We start from the raw sequence: 19,481 nt of genomic DNA on the forward strand, positions 1-19,481 counted from the left end.
GATAAGCGGGAAGGAAATTGGAGAAGAAACCTGATACACATCATGGAATCCCTAGTCTCAGGAACTGGCAGAGTGCCATGCACCCTGGAAGTGGGAGGTTGAGGCAAGGATTAGTTTAGTATAGAAGGTTGAAACTTGTTTATACGTAGTAGACTCCCAGATCTTAACCCATTCCATGTAGTTGCAGCCTGCCCCCATCCTCTCTGGCAGTGCTGAAAGTTTATTGTCTGATGTATATAAACAGAGGGTCTAGCCTGGGGGGCACTAGGCATAATTGAGGGTGGGGTACCACATTGAAAAAAAGGGGTTAAATGAAAGTTTACTTCCTGACTCTTAAGACCATCTACCTTCTTTCCCAATGTTTTAATGTTTGGATAGGATTATGGCCCTCCTACCATGACCCCTACCAGCCCTAGAAATGACCTAAAAAAGACTAACACTGGGGCTTCCTTGACATGGTGGCGTAGGCAGACCTCCCTGACAGTGAAGCTCCGTGCACAGAGCACATACCCAGTTTTGTATGTGAGTGGATGGCAAGGATCATGAGACAATTAAGGGAAATCTATGATGTGAAACTTAAATCTATGATGTGAAATTTTAAGATGGAAACTTAAAAAATAAAATGGAACAAACTTAGTCTCAATAATATCCTTGGAGAGATAAGGCGTTCATTCCACTGATGGTATAAAAAGTAGAAGGCTATAAAAAAAAACATTTAAAGGACATAAATAAGGTGGTTTGGAAATTAAAAATATGAAAACAAATATAAAAGTCTGTAGAAGATTTGGAAGATGAAATTGAGACAATCTCCCAGAAACTGTATGGCAAACATAGCAAAAAATAGATTAGAGAGAAAAGAAAATAAACTTAAAGGACCAATTTAAGAGTTCCAGATGTTTCAGAAAGTGAGAATGGAGAAGATAGAGGGGAGTACATTATTAAATAATCTGAGAACATTTCCAAAGCTGAAGGAAAGTTTCCAGATTGAAAGGGTATAATAAGTGGATAAAAATTTTGGAACTCTGTGGATGTGGGGGGGTGGTGACAGGTGGGCAGAGTGAAGGAGGGAGGAGGGAGAGAGAGAGAGAAGTTTTATACTTTTATAAGTTTTCATATATTTATAATTATGCGGAGACTTAAAGAGGTTCACATACTTTACCGTGCAAAAACTTAAAATTCATATCCACAAAGAAACCAATTAATCAATGGCAAGCATGAGACTAGGAGAAAATGTTGAAAATATATGACAGATATATGCTTGAAATGAAGGCTTAATCTATACAATATAGAGAATATATGTAAGTCAATGAGAAAAAGATATTCTAAGAAGAAAATGGGAAAAGGCTAAGTGGCTAGTTGGAGAAGAAATACAAATGTTCTATAAACATCAGGAAACTGCATCTTACTGTTAATCACAGAAATCCAAATGAATATATTCAGGTACTGTTTTTACCTATGAGACTGGGGGAAACATTTTAATGATTGATAGTATCCATTTTCACAAGGCAGATTGTGCAGGGATATGAGAACAGTGTAAACTAGGTAGGGTGCAAATGGCAACTACATTTAAAATAAAGTACTTTGTTAGTATCTATTAAACTAATAAATATGTAAACCATTTGACCAATCAAAACCAATCTTCAGCATCTGTCCTACAGAATACTACCAAAGGGGCACAGAGATGTATTTATCACTATGATCAATATAACTTTGTTCACAATGGTGACACAATGAAGGGATGAATCTAAGTGTCCACCAATAGGGAACTGATTAAAAACAATAGTAAGTTCATACAATCAAAGAGTATATCCTCAAAAAAAAAGAAAGAAAGAAAGAAAGGAGGCTAATTTCCATACAAAAATTGGTATACTGAATTTATTAAACAGTTTAAGGAAAATTTAGTCAGTACTAATAGTTACTCAGGCTCCATAGTGTTCTGCTGATGAGGATAGTTGCTATGGAAATTTAAAGTAAACCAAAACTCCTTTGGGGAATGGGTTAGTCTAAGCAGTCTTTCTTGAAAAAAATGAGTAGGTGGGAAGTAAATGTTGAGCCAGGAAAGACCAGAAAAGCAGGCATTTGGGGAGGGTGGTATAAGGACAAAGATGGTGTGCAAAAGAGAAGAAAAAGGGAAAACAGATCACTTTAGAGGATGGAATAGAAACCTGCTCACCAAAGTGAAAGATCTTGGTAGAGACTTGTCTTCAAGTTGGGAAACAGTGGGTTGAAGAATGTTGCTGCCTTTTTTTTTTCTTTCTCTTAAGATAAGAATTAAGAAACCTAAGAAGAAGATGCGTTGGTAAATAGATGAATCATGTAATAGGAGAAAGGTGTTTTTTTTTTTTTAATTTCTTAGGAAAACAAGGGTGCCTTTTTAATTGCAATCAAATATGCCAACTGAAGTCCATGTGTTCCCTGAGCCTGACCTGGAGCAGGTGGTGCACCTCACTGGGCCATGGGGGCCAGAGCGTGGCCATTGCACTTTGCCCCACCGTGTCCCTCAGCCACCATCTCCTGTGCACATGGCCCAGCCTTCAGTGACTGGGAGGGGGGAGGGGCAGAGGGTGAGGTGTGAAAATAGAAGAAAGTTCTTGAGTGTCTTCCAACTGTGGAAGAAATTATGTAAGTTGTGCCCCCAACATAATTTAAAAATAAGATAGTCAATTGCCTCTCTCTTACATAGTCTAGCTCAGGTTTTGGAAATCTTTAGATATAGTGGGCCAAAGCTCTAATTCGTTACCTGCTGGCATTAAGAGGGCAATGAATCACATCCTGCATCCTGACCTGCCTGTATAGGTGTGAGTGGGGCAATGGGAAAGGAAGTTTTGATGGTAAAACGAGCAAAGTTCTATTACTTGCCCATTTGTGATCTCTGAATACAATGAGAGGACAGTGATGGCTCACCTTCTGTGCTGGAATCTTGTTCGCCCCTCCAGATTCAGCCCTCCCCTTTCAACCATGCTTCCTGCTCTGGGAGGCTGACCCATGTAGTAATCTGAGAACCCCTTGCATTTGGACTTCTGTTTTGCTTCAGCCAACAGGGGCATCTGCAGGAGATCAGCAGGAGTGTTGAGAGGGAGTCCGAGGTGTGACTCCTGGCTCCCCTTCTGCTAGGCTGCCCTGGATTGGCGGTGTCTTTTCAGCAGAGTTCCCTGCGCCTCACATAGTGGCCTCTCTCTATGCTAGAACTCTCCTCTGGGCCATCTTACTGGTCAGTAATTTTTGTGACTCTTTCTGAGTCTCTTTTCATTCTGCCATTTACTATATGTGTGACCTCAAGTCTCAAAACATTTTTGAACCTCAATTTCCTTATCTGTAAAATAGTNCTTACTGGTCAGTAATTTTTGTGACTCTTTCTGAGTCTCTTTTCATTCTGCCATTTACTATATGTGTGACCTTAAGTCTCAAAACATTTTTGAACCTCAATTTCCTTATCTGTAAAATAGTAAAAAAAAAAAAAGTTCTAGTCTTGTAGGGCTCTTGTGAGAATGAAGTGAGACAGTTGATGCAGGGGTGGGCATAGCCCTGGTGCCACTGGGGTGAGTCACTTGTGTCATAGGACTTGTCAGCTGCAGCCTTCTCTGGCCTCTCGCCCCTCTCATTCATTAGCATCATCACACCTCTCCATTCCCTCCTGGATCTTCACTCTAACAGTTTCAGAAGTGAATTCTGTCTCTTGCCAGTTTGTACTACTAGTTACTTCTAGTATTTACTATTATATTTTGATGTTTTGGTAGGCTTTTCCCTACAAAGCATCTTCCAATTTCATACCTCTAAACAAGGCAGACAACTTATATACTCTGATGCATACCTGAAGGACATCGTCAGATTTGGGGATGGTGCTGGTGGGCAATATCAATGGTGGTACAGGTCTGGGAGGCCTAGAGTGAAGAAGGAGCACAGCTTACCGCTATGAGGTGTTGTCTAAATGCTGTATTTGGAGAAAGTATTACATTTCACTGACACATTTCAATATGCTGCAGAGACTGCCAATTGCCTCCCTAAATCCATTCTCTGCTTCCTGCTAAGCTGATGTTAAAAGATAAACTGAGGCATATTATAATTTTTTTTGAGTTTGAGTGAAAATCAGTTTGAATCAGGCAGCACCCAATCCAGTAGATAAGAGCTCTGATTTTTCTAGAGTTCAGTGTCTCTTATAGTTTGCTTCCCTCTCTATTTTCATCTAATTTTATTTTATTTTTCCTTCCCTTCCCCATCTTCATCTGTTTCATTTCTTAAATTCCACATATGAGTGAAATCATATGGTATTTGTTTTTCTCTGAATGACTTATTTCACTTAGCATAATACCCTCTAGGTCCATCCACCNACATATGAGTGAAATCATATGGTATTTGTCTTTCTCTGAATGACTTATTTCACTTAGCATAATACCCTCTAGGTCCATCCACGTCATTGTGAATTGGTATTATATGCAAACGATGAATCACCAAATTCTACCCCTGAAACTAATAATACAGTATATGTTAAGTACATTGAATTTAAATAAAGAATTGAAAAAAAAAGCAGAATAGACACTAAACATATCATGAGCACACATGCACTCAGTAAATATTTGCTGCATGAATGGTACACTTATAGTTACTTTACTTGCCAAATAAAAGGCAAAGGAATGATTAAAAAAAAGGAACTCTGAGAAGCTGTATAAAATGAAAAACTTTTATAGGCAGAAGGCAATGGGAAGGAGGGAAGGTGTAATAAAGTGGATTAGTTATTGCAGTGTTACTTTCCTTTAGGGGATGGCTGGGGTCTATCCGACAGATTGCTTAACTAGTGCTGATCAGGAGAGTCCTGACTAACTGGTTTAAGATAACCATTTCGGGCAGAGCTGAAACTGTAATTAAGTCTTGGTTTGGTGATGTGAGGCTTAGCATAACTAACTCCACTTTGGGCCTATTGTCTTGTTTGTAACACTGGGCACTTTGCTACTTTACTTTTGCTTACTTCCTTGTGACAAAGGTGTGTGGGCGTGTGACTTAGTTTAGACCCTGTAATGTGATATGGAAGCTGTGTTGAGACTTCCAAGGTATTCTTTAAGGAAGGGAGCATGTTCTTTCTCTATTCCTTTTCCTTGTTTGAAATGTGGACAGGGTAGCTGGAGGTCAAGGAATCATCTTAAACCATGAGTTGGCAAGCTAAGGATGGAGAAGGCCCACAGAGTAGAAGCCTGGGTCCCTAACTATGGGTTGATCAGATCAGCCCTCAACTGCCTGACTCAGGCTTTTATTATGTGTTTATACCACCGTTGTTACTGTATTTTTAATAATGCAGCATAACCTAGTTTTAACTGATGCATCCATTCTCTGGATTTTGGAGTTAAGAGACAACAAACAGCCTAAGGATGGTTTCATTTATTTTTCGATCCCACTGAAACACTTGGAGAGGTGAAATTAATACTCATTTTTGGATTCCAGAACCTTTTTTTTTTTTTTTTGCCAGAGATCCATGGTACCTTTATAATATTCTCTCATTCTCTCTTGTTCTTCCTCCTCCTCCTCCTCTCTCTCTCTCTTTTTCTTTCAGATGCTGAAGTTCAGAGTTAAGTATTCAAATCTGTTCCTTATGGGATTTGGATTAAAGGGTTATTTGAAGGAGTCTTTAATGTGTTTCCAAAACCGCTGCCTAATTGTAGAAATGAAGTGTCAAAAAACAATAGAACCCTGCTGTAAGCAAGAGCCCAATAAATTATTCAGAGCATTTAAAAGGATGCTTTTTCATCAGATGTTTATAGTTTTATGGCCTGAAAAACAAAGAACACACAAGTACCCTTTAAGCCTTCTTTATGATGGTGAAACGTTACTAGGAGCTCTGCCCCTACCCCCACTGTTTGCTCACCCTGGGATTTAATGGAGGTGGCGGTTTAATTATTACCAGAAGCCCACCCAGATAGTTAAATACAGATCAATAATAACTCAGTGAAGAAGTTGAGCTGATGCAGCACAGAATGGGGAACAGCTAGTCCTTTTCGGGCCAGAGAAAAACCAATATTATAACATAAGTTTGGAGCAATAACATTACCATTTTCTCTAAGTCATGGTAAAATAAACCAGAATCTAAGGAAAATAATGAGATGTGTGTAGGACTGCTGCACAAAAGACCTACAGAGGGATGTGGATCAAACAGTTTTTTCAATGTACAACCATGTGATTTGAATGCCAAATTAAGAAAAAAGAAAAAGAAATAACGAGTCCTCCAAAACAAAACAAACCAACATCTTCCCTCTAAACACTAGTGTCATAGATATTTGAGATGTAAAACTACTAAGGTTTTTTTCCCCCCCTTTTTGCCAGCTCAAGGGAAGTGTCTGTGGGCTACAGCTTACAAAACAATTATTTGTAAGTTATAAAAGCAATGCCTCTCTTTATGGGACCATATAATCGCTACATCTTGACAGTTAGGAGGGAGAAAATATTATAAATAAGCCCTCCCTTGTGAGCTGAAGGAGAGTGGCTCGTGAGACATTTCCAGATTGGTTCTTTTTGGTGTGGGGTGAGAGTAGGGAGGGAAGAAAGGGTGATGAAAATTGGAAAGCCTGAAATTCCCAAGTAATGTTTGATTTGTGAGCAGAGAATCTGTGCTGTTGCTCTGTCAGTCTGTTGAGCTCACTCTTCCGTCTCCTCAACCTGTGTGTGTTCTTTAGTTCGTGTTGCGCTATCATTCATTTTCCATCCACCCTTTCTTAAAAGCACTCCTTATGTGCCCCGCCCAGCTGTAGAGTCTAGTAGTGGGTGAGAGATGGATGCAGGAACCAGAGTCCCCGCGTTAGAAACTTGGCCTCCAACTTCCTAGCAAGTGATCTTGGGCAAGGTACCTCCCTGCATCAATTTTCCTGCCTGTGAAATGGAGATCTGGATTGTTAGGATTAAATGAGCTATTATTTGTAAAGTGCTTACAATAGCATCCAGTGTATAGTAGGTACCATATAAGTATTTGTTACATGTTTTTAAAAGCAATTCATGTGAATTTCAGAGCTATCAATTTACCTACTCAGAATAGATAGCTGAATAGGGCATTCCTTCTCTCCAGTTGAGGCAAAATGAGTGTGTGTGTGTGTGTGTGTGTGCGCGTGTGTGTGTGTGTGGTGAGGGGAATGGTCAGGGATGGTGATGGGGATTTGGTGGAACTAGGAATTGTGAAGGATGAAAATGCCTAAGAAGCCCTGGGCTACATGCTCTAACCAGTATCTGATCATGGCATCACCAGCAGTGAGGGCCTCACCAAAGATTCCCTGGGTTTCAGCGTCAGGTGAAGAGAAGAGGCAGTGAGGTGTGCACTGCACTGAGCTGATAGACCGTGAGTCCATGTGGGTGGACATGGGAGTCATGCTCTGCTGAGGCAGGGTGGTTAGAACAAAAGCATTCAAGACGCACTGAAAGACAGCCTTAGAAGCTGACGCCTCACCACAGAGCGCCCTACGCCAGCTTGCTCGCCAGGCCAGCACAGCAGGGAGCACCGAGCAGTGGTGGCCCCCGAGCTGCTGGCTGACCCCAGCCAGGCCCAACACACAGTGGGTGCTCTGCTCTTGATCCTCTGACCTTCACTTATAGTGAGGATTTTAATAATACTTTCTACCTCAGGACGCCTGGGTGGCTCAGTCGGTTGAGCGTCCTGCTCTTGGTTTCTGCCCAGGTCATGATCTCATGGTTGTGGGATCCAGCCCTGTGTCAGGCTCTGCGTGGTATGGAGTCTGTTTTACGTTCTCTTTCCCTCTCACTTACTCTCCCTCTCACCTACTTTCCCTTTCTCAAATAAGTAAATGAGGTCTTTTTAAAAAAAATAATATTCTCTACCTCATGGATTTGTTGTAAGGATTTAAAAAAGTGAGTATAAAAGTTCTTTGTCAATAGTATATTTTACTAATATCAATTATTATTATATAGATGACATATATATTTTGCGGTTTGTTTATACAGAATTGACATGCTGTCTATTAAGAGATATTCCTGAAAAGGTGTGTAAATATTTTCTCATGTACTAGACCAGGACCTCCCTTTAGGAGACAAGTCTATGATATATTAATTTCAGTAAGCATTCACTCTTTTGTCCTAACACGGTGCTTTTTCACTAATTAGGCATGGAACAGAGTATTTTGTGCCTCTAAAAAAATCCTACAGGGAAGAATCATTTTGTAAGGGAACTTAGTGCCTCATTAGCAGTTTTTTAAAATCTAATTTTTAATATTCAGTCTGCTTAAAGTAAGATATTGGCATTGTTAGTTTATTTACACACATCTTCTCACTCCCTCTCCTCTACTCTCCTTCCCACTTCTATCCGGTACCACAGCTCTATCCTTGGGTGACAGTGTAAGTAGGTGACTTACCAAGATTTTAGAAAATGCCTCATTTTTAAAGTTGTGGAGACATTTAAATTGAAATAGTCTCCTGCATTTTTCTGGGAATAGTCCTTTTTTTATAAAGCACTATGTTTACACTATTTATTATATGACTTTTAAAAATCAGTTATTTTGATAAACCTGAGATGAATTCAAGTTCATAGAAAATTGTAAATTATTTTGAGTAACAGTGTACGCTCTGTTATCTGTTAATTTGTACATTTTTGGGGCGCCTGGGTAGCGCAGTCTTTAAGCGTCTGCTTTCAGCTCAGGGCATGATCCCAGCGTTCCGGGATCGAGTCCCACATCGGGCTCCTCGGCTGGGAGCCTGCTTCTTCCTCTCCCTCTCCCCTGGTGTTCTCTGGCTGGCTATCTCTCTGTCCATAAATAAATAAAATCTTTAAAAAAAATTTGTACATTTTTAATTTATTTTTATTTTTATAATTCCATTAACAAAATAAAATCAAGGGATGGAACAAGACCCAGAAATTCTTATAACATTAAAAAGAAACATCTGCGATGTCTTGAGTTTCATCTTTTAAAAATATGAAAGCAGAGTGGAGTTGTCATCTATGAAAGATAAAGATAAATCACTGGAAAGGACTTTAAGAGTTCATAACTGGAAAAAGATTTGTGAAATCTGAAAACTAGGAAGAAAGAACAGAATTAATCAAACATTCTCTTTTTTGACACATCTTATTTGGAGTTTTTTATGGGCTGATTTTTAAAATATGGGATTTGATGAACTGTGAAGTTTGAGCTAATTTTTTCAAATTCCTCCAGTAAACTTGATTTCAAAGGCAGACTCTTGTCCTAATGAAATATCTATCTTTATTTTTTAATGTAGGGTTTTTTTTTCTCTCATGGAAATACAAATTCTAATCTGTATTCCATATTTTACCCAAGGAGCTCTCTTTTTTGAAAATTTTTCCCCAACAAAGAAACAAACTAAAAAATGATATGTATGTGTATGGGACATGTGCAAAATTTTAAAATTTCTTTCCTACATGTATTTAGGTGAAAAACATGAATTTACTCCTAAGTGCAAGATATGCTATATTGCTTTTCTTTTGTTTCCAAGTTGAAATAAATCTGGCTCCATGATCACATTTGGCAAAATTTTGTCATGCCTAACTTAGTCATGGTTTTGGAATTTTCGTTGTTCCCTAGGCTTACACCATGGGGTGGTTGGCAGAGGATTCATGAGGCCCCCCAGATCATGGACTAACACTTGGATTTAGTGTTTAGTGGTCATTTTGCTTCCTCTGCAATGTTTTCTTTCTTTTTTTTTTTTTTTTTAAAGATTTTATTTTTATTTATTTGACAGAGATAGAGACAGCCAGCGAGAGAGGGAACACAAGCAGGGGGAGTGGGAGAGGAAGAAGCAGGCTCATAGCGGAGGGGCCTGATGTGGGGCTCAATCCCATAACGCCGGGATCACGCCCTGAGCTGAAGGCAGAGGCTTAACCGCTGTGCCACCCAGGCGCCCCTCTGCAATGTTTTCTAAGTATTGCGGTTGAGTGTCCCTCCATCGTCTGTGGGGTACCCAGTGGGCTCATATTTGCTTCTCACAGCTGCCCTCCCACTGATTCAGGCTGGGCCACAGGTACCTTCTGTGTTATTCCCATGGCTTCAGAGACTGGCTGTCTCTGAGTCAAAACTGGTATATGAGTGCCCTCCTCTCCAGAGCTGCCCCGACAGCCTTGTTTCTCTTTTTCATACATGGGAAACCCAGAGCCCTTCTCTCTTTACTCACCATATTGAGTTCTTTTCTCATCTTTTACCTCCCACCCTAAAACCTCTAGGAGTCTAAGCTTTTCAATGCAAAGTCCCATAATCCTGTTGTGGGACAAGAGAAGCTAGGACTTTTGGGCACAGATGTTTTGTAATTCACTGACGTTGAGGGAAGGAAAAAAAGTCTGCACTGCCCCCAATAAGAACAGAATGTGGATGGATATCTCCATCGATTGTTCTCCTTGGACATGTGTCAGGTGGAGAGTAGGACCATTCACAGGAAGCCACAGTGGCTTAGGATGCTTTTGTGGAGTCCTGGCCTTTTGTGGACATTCTGTGATATTATTTGGCAATATTACTTTCTTATTGCATAGAGATACGGTTCTATGGACCTGCTATGTGAGCCCTGCACAGAGAAAGTAGGGGCTTTGGAGTAAAGCATGAAATTCTATTCCTGTGTGGGTTGTGAAATCATTCTTATTACTCTTTACTCATACAATGGTTAGTGTTGCAACCCAACAAAACTTACAACCAAGTTGATCTCATACATTGATGGAAGATTGGCTCTTCACTGAAAGATATATTTAATAGTGTGTTTTCATGGCTGAAAACAAACTTTCATTTTTAATTTATTTTCTTTAATATATTGTAAGTTTTCTAAATAGGTGTTGATGGTGACCTTTTCTTTTCACCAAGGCACAAAGATTCCAAAAGTAAAGACCTTGTGATTGGTTCCACTATGTTTTTCCCACTTATGCCCATTCTGTCTGTAATTCTCTTTCATGAACGTTCTTTCCTCTCTCCCCTCCAAGCAAAAGTTTCTTAAACAGTATATCCTAGCCCCAGGCTATGGTAGGGACAGCAGAATCATAGCAGCATACCAGGTACTATATTCCTGGGATGGTAGTAGGGACAGATAGAATGAATGAGTCATGGGGGTGGAATGGGGCATGGACAGAGGAGGAAGAACCAGGTCACATTGAAAGCCATTGGGAAAAGGAGCATCACAGTGAGACTGAAGAGTTTTGGATAATAGGTATTTAGTGGTGTTGGGATAAGGAATTGGTGAAAAGGAGAGAATATGAGAACAGGCTGGCTAGAGTCCAGGAAGGGAGGACTCCGGGTCTCAGGCTACAGGAAGCCAGCAATGCTGAGGCATATTCTTGAGCAGGGACCAGCTGCTGTGGTAAGTGAAATAAAGCCCTTCCCATCTCCCTCCCATGCACATCCTAATCCTCAAAACCTGTGGATATGTTCCTGTACATGGCCACATATTTGTAGATGTGATAAAGTTAAAGATTTTGATATGAGAAGATTATCCTGGTGGGCTCAGTGAAATCACAAGTATCTCATGCTGGACCTGAGATTTAGCAGACAGAAGCAGGGCTGGAGACGTCTATGTCATAGTCACCAGGGTCTGCAATTTGATCTCCTTCAAACTTTGCAAAACAAATCACTAGTTCTGGGGCTGTCCGAGCCCACAACTGGTGTCAGGGGGACAGGGTGGCATGTTACATATGGCTTCCAATTGTCATGGTGCCACATACGAACCTCTTTTCCACTCCAATCTTTTCTAGAATGTTTTTTACCAGTCAATTACAATTATCTGCTTGAGGTGCTGACTCCTTCTTTTTCAGAATTGTTAAGTTTAAATCATTATTTTCCACTGAGGGGACCAATATTGACTTTTAAGCTGTATTGACTTTTGTATCATTTGTGTTCTTTTATTGGTTTCCTTTGCATGGAATAAATTGAAAGACTTAAAAACTAAGCATTTTGAATTTAGAAAACAAGTGCTCTTCAACTGTAACAGCCTATGATTAGCCCTGGTAATTACCCTTAAGTTTGGTTTCATTTTCCCCAGAATTTTACCATGAGCTTGCCCTACAGGAATTTGGAAAGATGTAAAATGAATTCTGTGTTTCAAACTCTCCAGCTTTGGGGTCTTGCAATTCTTCAATTAGGAATAGAACAAATGTCCCCAATTAAGAATGAAATAGAATTAAATATATTGTTTCTCTGTTACAAAATGAATTATGAGGCTTTATTTGGCTTTGGAAGTCTCATAGTACATGCTTGTTACATTAGGAACAGGGCAAAAAGTAAATGTAACAGTCAGATCTCGCAATTGTGTATGAAGTTGGGAAGAAAAACCTGTGTGAATGAGAAGAAAACAGTGAAGCATACTATATGGTAAATAAATAAAATATCACATTGAATATACAAGATACATGAAATAAAGCTTATATTTAATAATAGCTATGATGATTATGATGATAATAGTAATAATGAAGTTAGAATGGCTAGTGCTTATGCAGTGCTTATTACAGTCTAGACTCTATTCTGAGAGCTTTATGTTTATTGAGTCATTTGGTCCTCACAACAACTCCCTGAGTTAGGTACGAGTATTACCTATATATTATACATTAGGAAAATTGTGCGCAGAGGCATTAAGTAATTTTCATAAGATGTTATAAGTAACTTGCATAGTGAGGGGTGGTATTTAGTTACCTTACTTTAAATGACTGAATCAACACTTCAGTGAGCTTTGTAAGTGCCTCACTTTGACTGTTGGTGCAATGAAATAAATCAGCATTTTCAAGACAAAATCTAGCTTGGAAGTACACATAAGTCTGTGAGTGAACCATTCTAGAGCTTGAAGCATTCCAAACGCATGCATATTTCCTAGTAAATAAATGTGGGCAACACCATTCTTTCCAAACCCACAAATAGAAAATTTGTAATGCTAAAATTTAGGGAGATTGATAAGCTGGCATTTACTTTTCTTACTTCTCATGGATTTCAAGTATAAAGGAATGGCCAGAGCATACACTGTACGCGTTATGTTTGGAACACTGGAAGAGCATCAGTTGCAAAAAATTGACATGCAAATTTTAAATAATACTTTGCTTATGCTGTTTGTTCTCTCAGTCCCTCTATTTGGTAACAGAAGACTTATTCACAGCCTTCAACTTCACAGAACTGTTTAGTTACTGTCACTCTACTCAAGACTCCTTTCTAGAAGAAACACAGAAGCACTCAAGTGTCAATATGTCCCCACATATTCAGGGCCTGTGATTAGCCTAAGTATAATAAAATGGATTTAAAGTATAGGGTCACAGGTGCCCTGAAACACAAATCAAGCATGGTTATATATAATTCAAGCTTATACATGGAAAACTTAGTATATTGTGACTATGCCTTTAATTTTTTGCAGTCGTTCATTTGAACACACTCAGAATTTTGGTTGGAATGGGGTTTTAATGAGATTATTATATATTGTGGTAGAACTATGAAACTTGATATGAACAAAAGCTGTAACCCTCTGCACTCCTGATAACTTTTTTGTAATCTGTTATGTTGTATTTGTAAACAAAAATACCTGTTAGAGTTAGAGTGACATTGGGTACTTGCAATGGCCTTGGGCAGTTAAGTAGGCTATATCATTGGATGGTTGTGAAAAATCATCATCTAAGTGTTTTCTAAATAACAGGAATCATCTTTACATTAACTCACTAATTTAATCACCACCAATATGAGGTAGGAACTAACATCAGCCCTACTTGGTACAGGAGAACAGAAGCCGAGAGAGGTTAGGGAATTTGGTAAGTGGTGCATTTGGGTCTAAACGCAGGTAGGTTCTGCGCTCCGGAGCTCATGCCTTTCATGGTCTAAGATTATGAGGATCAAGTGGAACATACACACAAGCCTCTGAAAAGCACACAGTAGGTTCTCTGTGTGAGTGAGATGTGAGTACAATAAAAGATATTAGTGATAATAGTGAGTGGATTAACAGCGAACATTTTGCATTCTCTTAAAACAAATTTGTTGAGACTTTCAAGTTGTTTTTTGTTTAAAATTTTATTTATTTATTTGAGTGAGAGAACAAGTGGGGGGAGGGGCACAGGGAGAAGTAGACTCCCTGCAGAGGATGGAACCTAACTCGGGACTCAATCCCAGGACCCTGGGATCATGACCTGTGCTGATGGCAGATGCATAATGAACTGAGCCACCCAGGTGCCTGAGACTTTCAAGTTTTAAAGACAGTAAACGTAGCTCTTACCATTGTACATCAGTAAGAAAAAGATGCTCTGTCTGTCTTGGTTCCCAGAAAAATGTCTCTGAGGTCGAGGGTTGTGTACAGAAAGCTTGTTGGGGGTGCTTTCTAGAGAAGCGGGGATGACATGAGTAGGCAGAGGGAGATGCTGACAGGAAAATTTACTGATTTACTGGGAGTTGGGGTGGCCTTTCAGAGTTGTCCCCAATTCAGGCTGAGGGTCAAGCCTTCATATTACCACATCAGGCAGTCACAGTCATGTGCTGCCCCGGAAGCAGGAGTAACCGTGGGTGAGCCAGCGTCCTGTAAGTGGAGGGAATTTCCAGTGAGGGATGCAACTGTGAGCCGTTAACAGCCAATATTCCCAGTGGCTGGGAGATAAATGCTCCATCCCTGAAGAGGAGGTCTGGGTGGGGCACCACAATATCCACTACACCCCCCATTAGCAAAAGTGGAAAAAGTCACAGATAATTAACTAAAAGTAAAAATACAAAAGGAAAAAAAAAGAGAGAGAAAGAATACAAAAAATACAAAAGGCGAAGAAAAATTTAAAAAAAAACTTAATACTCATTAATGAAGAAATGTAAATTAGGACAACCATTTCCTTCTAGGAAATAGGCATAGATGAAAAAAGGCAGCCAATATTCACCCATGAAATGCTCCAAGATAGGCGTGCCTTTTTATTCAGCAATTTATTTTGAGATAATTTCGAACTTAGGACAAGTTGTAAGTACAGTAGAAAGAACCCTTATACCCCTTTGCTCAAATTCTGTTAACATTTCACCACATCTGTGCGTTGTGTGTGTGTGTGTGTATCTTTCTCCCCACCCCTCTCTATCTCTGTATCATATAGTGCCCCTGGTAAACAGAGTTTTCATCTCTTAAACCAAGAGGTTAAGAGCAGAGATTTAGAATTCAGACCTGGGTTTGAGTTTCAGTCACTTGACTTTGCACGTGACCTTGGGCAACACAGTTTTTCTTGGTATCTCTGTTCCTTCAGTTCCAAAATAGGGATAATGGTAATTCCAGTGTTCTTCTGGTTTCCTTTGGTGTTAGACTAGCTCCACCACACAGGACTTAGCACATGATAAGGTCTCAGTCCATGTTAGCTGCTATCATTACTGTCATTGTTATTATTGGCTCCTCAAGTTCAGGAACTGTACCTAACACATCACTGTGAAACCTCAGGGTTGACTGCAGTACCTTGCGATGGTGGGTCCTCAGGAAACATTTTTAGATTAATTTGCTTCTTTGGTCAGCACATTATGAGGCTCAGGAACATGCGGGTGGTGGGAGGGGGGCTCATTTCCAGGCCTGGAGACATCCCTTGGACTTCAGTGGGAGAGGCTGGAAAGAATGAAAGCAGACTCAGAAGCTGGAAACTTTAATGATTGTACTCCAGCCAAAATAGGCGATTCATTGGCTGACGAAAATAAAAGGCTATTATTCCAGAAATTCTCCTCTCTCCCTCTTTCTTTGAAAGTCCTCATGAATGTTTGGCCTGTATATATTATCTGCCATACAGTATTCTGGAACAATAACAACAAAAACTGGAAAGAGGAGAAACTTCTGTCATGCTCTGGCTTCAATGTTTCTTAAAGGGAGTATTTATAAATTGCTCGCCCTCTCTGACTATCTCCTGCAGCGGGCTGGTCTCCTCTACCTTCTGAGCCTCGGGGACACCCAAAATGTGGTTTTGGCAGCACTTGCACATCACGGTCAAGAGGCTAACCCAGGAGGGTGACGCCAGATGCCAGCAGAAGTGAAGTGATGTGTGCAGGAGGGGAGGGCTCCTGTGAGAGACCGTGTATGAGGTGAAGCAGGAGCCTACATCAGCTTTGCGTTGCTTTTTGTTGCATGGTTGTATATATACCCAGTGCCCTGGCAGATTTTTTGTTTGCAGTGACTGGCAACCAATTTCAAGCAGACGAAGCCACAGGGAGAGTTATTGGTGTAGCTGGTGAAATTCAAAGAAGAGCTAAACAAGTGAGGGTGACCCCTGGGACGTCTGAGGGTTTGAGCCTGTCAGGAGTCTCCTTTTCATCTCTGCTTTTCTCTGAGCCTTGACCCTATTTTCTCAGCTTCTTCTTGTGGGGGAGGTGGAATTATGTGGCTGTGGCAGCCTGGATCACATCCTCACAACCACTATCAAGGAAGACAGAAATTGTTCTGTCCCAGCAACTGTCTGAAAAATCTTTGGGGGAGGACTATTGCCTGGCTGGTATTGCACACCCACCCCTAGTCCAAAGCCCTGTGGACTGAGTGTGAGAAACTGTGATTGCTGAGCCCACCCTGTGTTCAAGGGGACAGATCTATTCCCAGATGAAGATGAGAAGCCAGAAAGCCACCCCAATTTGGAGAACATTATTTCTGCAGGGAAAACTGGGGTTCACTGTTACCTCTCCTATACCACTTCTGTTACTCCTGCAGCATTTTGTCCCAATAGTTTAAGACACAAATTTAAAGCCTTTCCTCCCAACTCTTAATCTGTCCATCCTTCCTTCTAGGGGTGCACCCTGCATCCCAGCCTTTAAAACTGGCCACCTACTCATTATCCCCAAACTAGGTCCAATCTAAATGAGTCTTTGGCCTCTGCAGCCCCACTCATGGAAAACGCCTTTGGCCTTCTTAGTCCTTTCTGATTGTACTTCAATCAGTCCCCCATTCCAGGGCTTCTTGCCTTCTGACCCCTTTCACTTTTCTCAGAATTCTTGCCATGAACTGGACTTTAGGACTTGACAACAGAATGTGGCTTCTCCTGTGGTTGTGACCTCAGCAGCCTTTGGAGTCCTGTCGGGGAGCCTTTCCAGTGTTTTTGGTCTGTATCCTGCTGGCTCAGCTCTGGCCCATGGGACACCACACTAACACTGTAGTGCCCCTAGAGTGAGGGGTGGGGAGAGCTCAACCCCAGAGTTGTAGGGGATGGAGTTTGCACCACTGAGTGGTATTTCTTGCCTCTGTTGTGGGAGGATTCAGCAGAGAGGATCCCCATTGTTTCCTGAGGATCCTCTGTTAAGACCATAAAGGGTGTTACCTGCAATCCCTGCTCAGGCATAGAGACCACATCATCCTGAAGTGCAAAGGCTTATCTCTGTATTCACATCCTATACCCTTATTAGAAATAAATCTTGCTGTTGATTTTTCTTAAATATGCCCAGCATTGCCAGTTCTGGCATGAGAGTAACATATAACCGTGAGGTTGGAGGGTGCTGGCATTGGTTTGCTGTGATTTAGGATTCATCAAGGGGATTTTTAGATGGGGCCCCTATTTTTATATTCTTTTATTTCTTGGCTCCCTTCCTGCTAGTAGATATTTATGAAATGATTTTTTGGGTCAGAAATTTGTGTTAGGTATTATTGGAGATGAAAAAAGGAAAAACAGTCTCTACTCCAGAGACACTCAGAGTCTAGTTAGAGATAATTAACAGACAAACATACTATTACACTACAGTGATAAGCACGGTAATAGAAGGCAATATATGAAGAAAGTGCAAGAACCTCAGTGTGGGAGCAGGGAATCGTTTATAAAATGAGGTAATAGGATGTACATGTGTCCTCTTGCTGCTGTAACAAATCACCACAAACTTAATGGCTTAAAACAAAACACATATATTCTCTTACAGTTATGGAGGTCAAAAATCTAAAGTCTATGTGTTGGCAGAGCTGCATTCCCTCTGGAGTCTCTAGGGGGAGAATCAGTTCCTTATCTTCTCTAGCCTCTATAGGATGCATTCCTTTGCTGGAGGACCCCTTCCAGCCAGCTACTGATTCCCTCTGATCTTTGCTTCCAGTAACACATCCCATTTCTGACCCTCCTGCCCCTCTTCTTTTACTTATAAGGATCCTTGTGATTACTTTGGGCCCACCCAGATAATCCAGGATAATCTTGACCTCAAATTTGTTAATTTAATAACATGTAAATTCCTGTTGCCATGCAAGTTTATACAGTCACAGGTTCTGAGTATTAGGACATGGACATCTTGGGGGGAAGTATTACTTTTTCTACCACAGAGGGCTAGATTGTCTTGAAGGTCTAACTCCAAAATTCCACGGGTTGATTGGAGCCATGTCAGCATGATTTGTTTCATTTAATTACTAGCCCTGACTGTATACTCTCATTGTGTTTCACTGTGCTCAATGAAGAGACAACTTTGTGGAGTTCCAATTCCTTCTGTATATCTTGACCTTTGGGCTGCTACAGAAGGAGTCATGTGGGGGAATTAGAATATTTAATGCTGAGGGTTTTAAAACCCAAGCTGTTTTGTGATAAACACAACAGTAACTAAAGGACATCTTTTGTCCCCTGCTCAGTTACAAAGAAAATTCTGATCCTACAAGCATACTCTTTCCTCCTAGATCACGGACTATCTGTATCAAATAAGGTTTGGAAAAGAGTCACAAGAGAACATACTCTTGTTACTGTGGTCTGAAAAGTGTGGGGACTATGGGAGGGCAGAGAGGTGGAACGTAAAGATGGCTAAGTATGTCTGCTGGAAATGGAGCAAGAAGCTGAGTAAGGATTATTTGATTCTTCACCATTTATGCAAGTAAGCAGAGGCAGCAGAGGTCCAGATATACTGAACAACAGATATTTTGAAAGTTATTGACACTCAGCTTTGAAATAGAATCTTTGTTTTTATAATGCTTTAACGTTCATAATGACCTATTGCTTTGGTCACTTAAAATTAGATGGTTTTCCCTGAGCCAAACCCGTTGTGGGGCTGATGTGAAGCTGAGGAAAGCCGGCTGAGGACCGAATAACTGGCTGAGGAGTTATTCCTTCTTTAGGGTTTTTAAGCTTTCCCCCTTTCGGTTCCTTCTTATTTGTACTTAAATGAAGTTGAAGTGGACCCTGTGGGTTGCCTACCCGGCAGAATTCCCCGTCCTCTTCCCTCTTAACAGAACAGGAGTGTTTTCCTGGTAGCTAGCTCACCCTGCTGCAAAACAAGTAGCCCAGGTTGCGGCCTGCTTCCTCAGCTCTGGAAAAGGGAACCTTATTGGTCTAAATGTAACTCCAACACCTTGGTCAGTGATTGGGTCAAGATTGGGCACGTGACCCTAGTTCAGCCAATGAGATGCAAGGGGAGTTGGCTGGTAGCTGTGGGGACCGTTTGGTGCTCTTAAGAAGGTGACATGGATAGTAACTCTGTTTCGCTTTATGGGTGGGGATAAAGAAGCATGTGGGTTCAGATACTGCTAGCGACAATTACGTAACCATGAGAAAAAGACAAAACCACACAGCATTATAAGGACTCTGATAGCGTACATGGAAAAAAAGGAGACAACAAAAACAAACTGGATGCTTGCTCACAGCTCTGAACTGTGTTGATCAGCAAACT

The 19,481-nt window shown here is 40.7% G+C and overlaps 1 long non-coding RNA gene across 2 annotated transcripts; it reads right to left on the reverse strand.

Annotated features, from left to right (window-relative positions):
- Window positions 1-13,997: 13,997 nt before the first annotated feature.
- LOC109490680 lies at window positions 13,998-19,124 on the reverse strand. Of its 2 annotated transcripts, XR_002144048.2 has the most exons (3): window positions 19,010-19,124; window positions 15,346-15,489; window positions 13,998-14,445 (listed from the first exon to the last, which is right to left on the reverse strand). It is a non-coding gene; the product is annotated as an uncharacterized LOC109490680 (long non-coding RNA). The 2 variants fall into 2 exon arrangements; XR_002144047.2 differs by lacking the exon at window positions 13,998-14,445 and having other exon boundaries at window positions 14,942-15,489.
- Window positions 19,125-19,481: the final 357 nt, after the last annotated feature.

This window comes from Ailuropoda melanoleuca, chromosome 3, assembly GCF_002007445.2.
Source record: "Ailuropoda melanoleuca isolate Jingjing chromosome 3, ASM200744v2, whole genome shotgun sequence".
In the NCBI taxonomy this organism is placed as follows: Eukaryota; Metazoa; Chordata; class Mammalia; order Carnivora; family Ursidae; genus Ailuropoda; species Ailuropoda melanoleuca.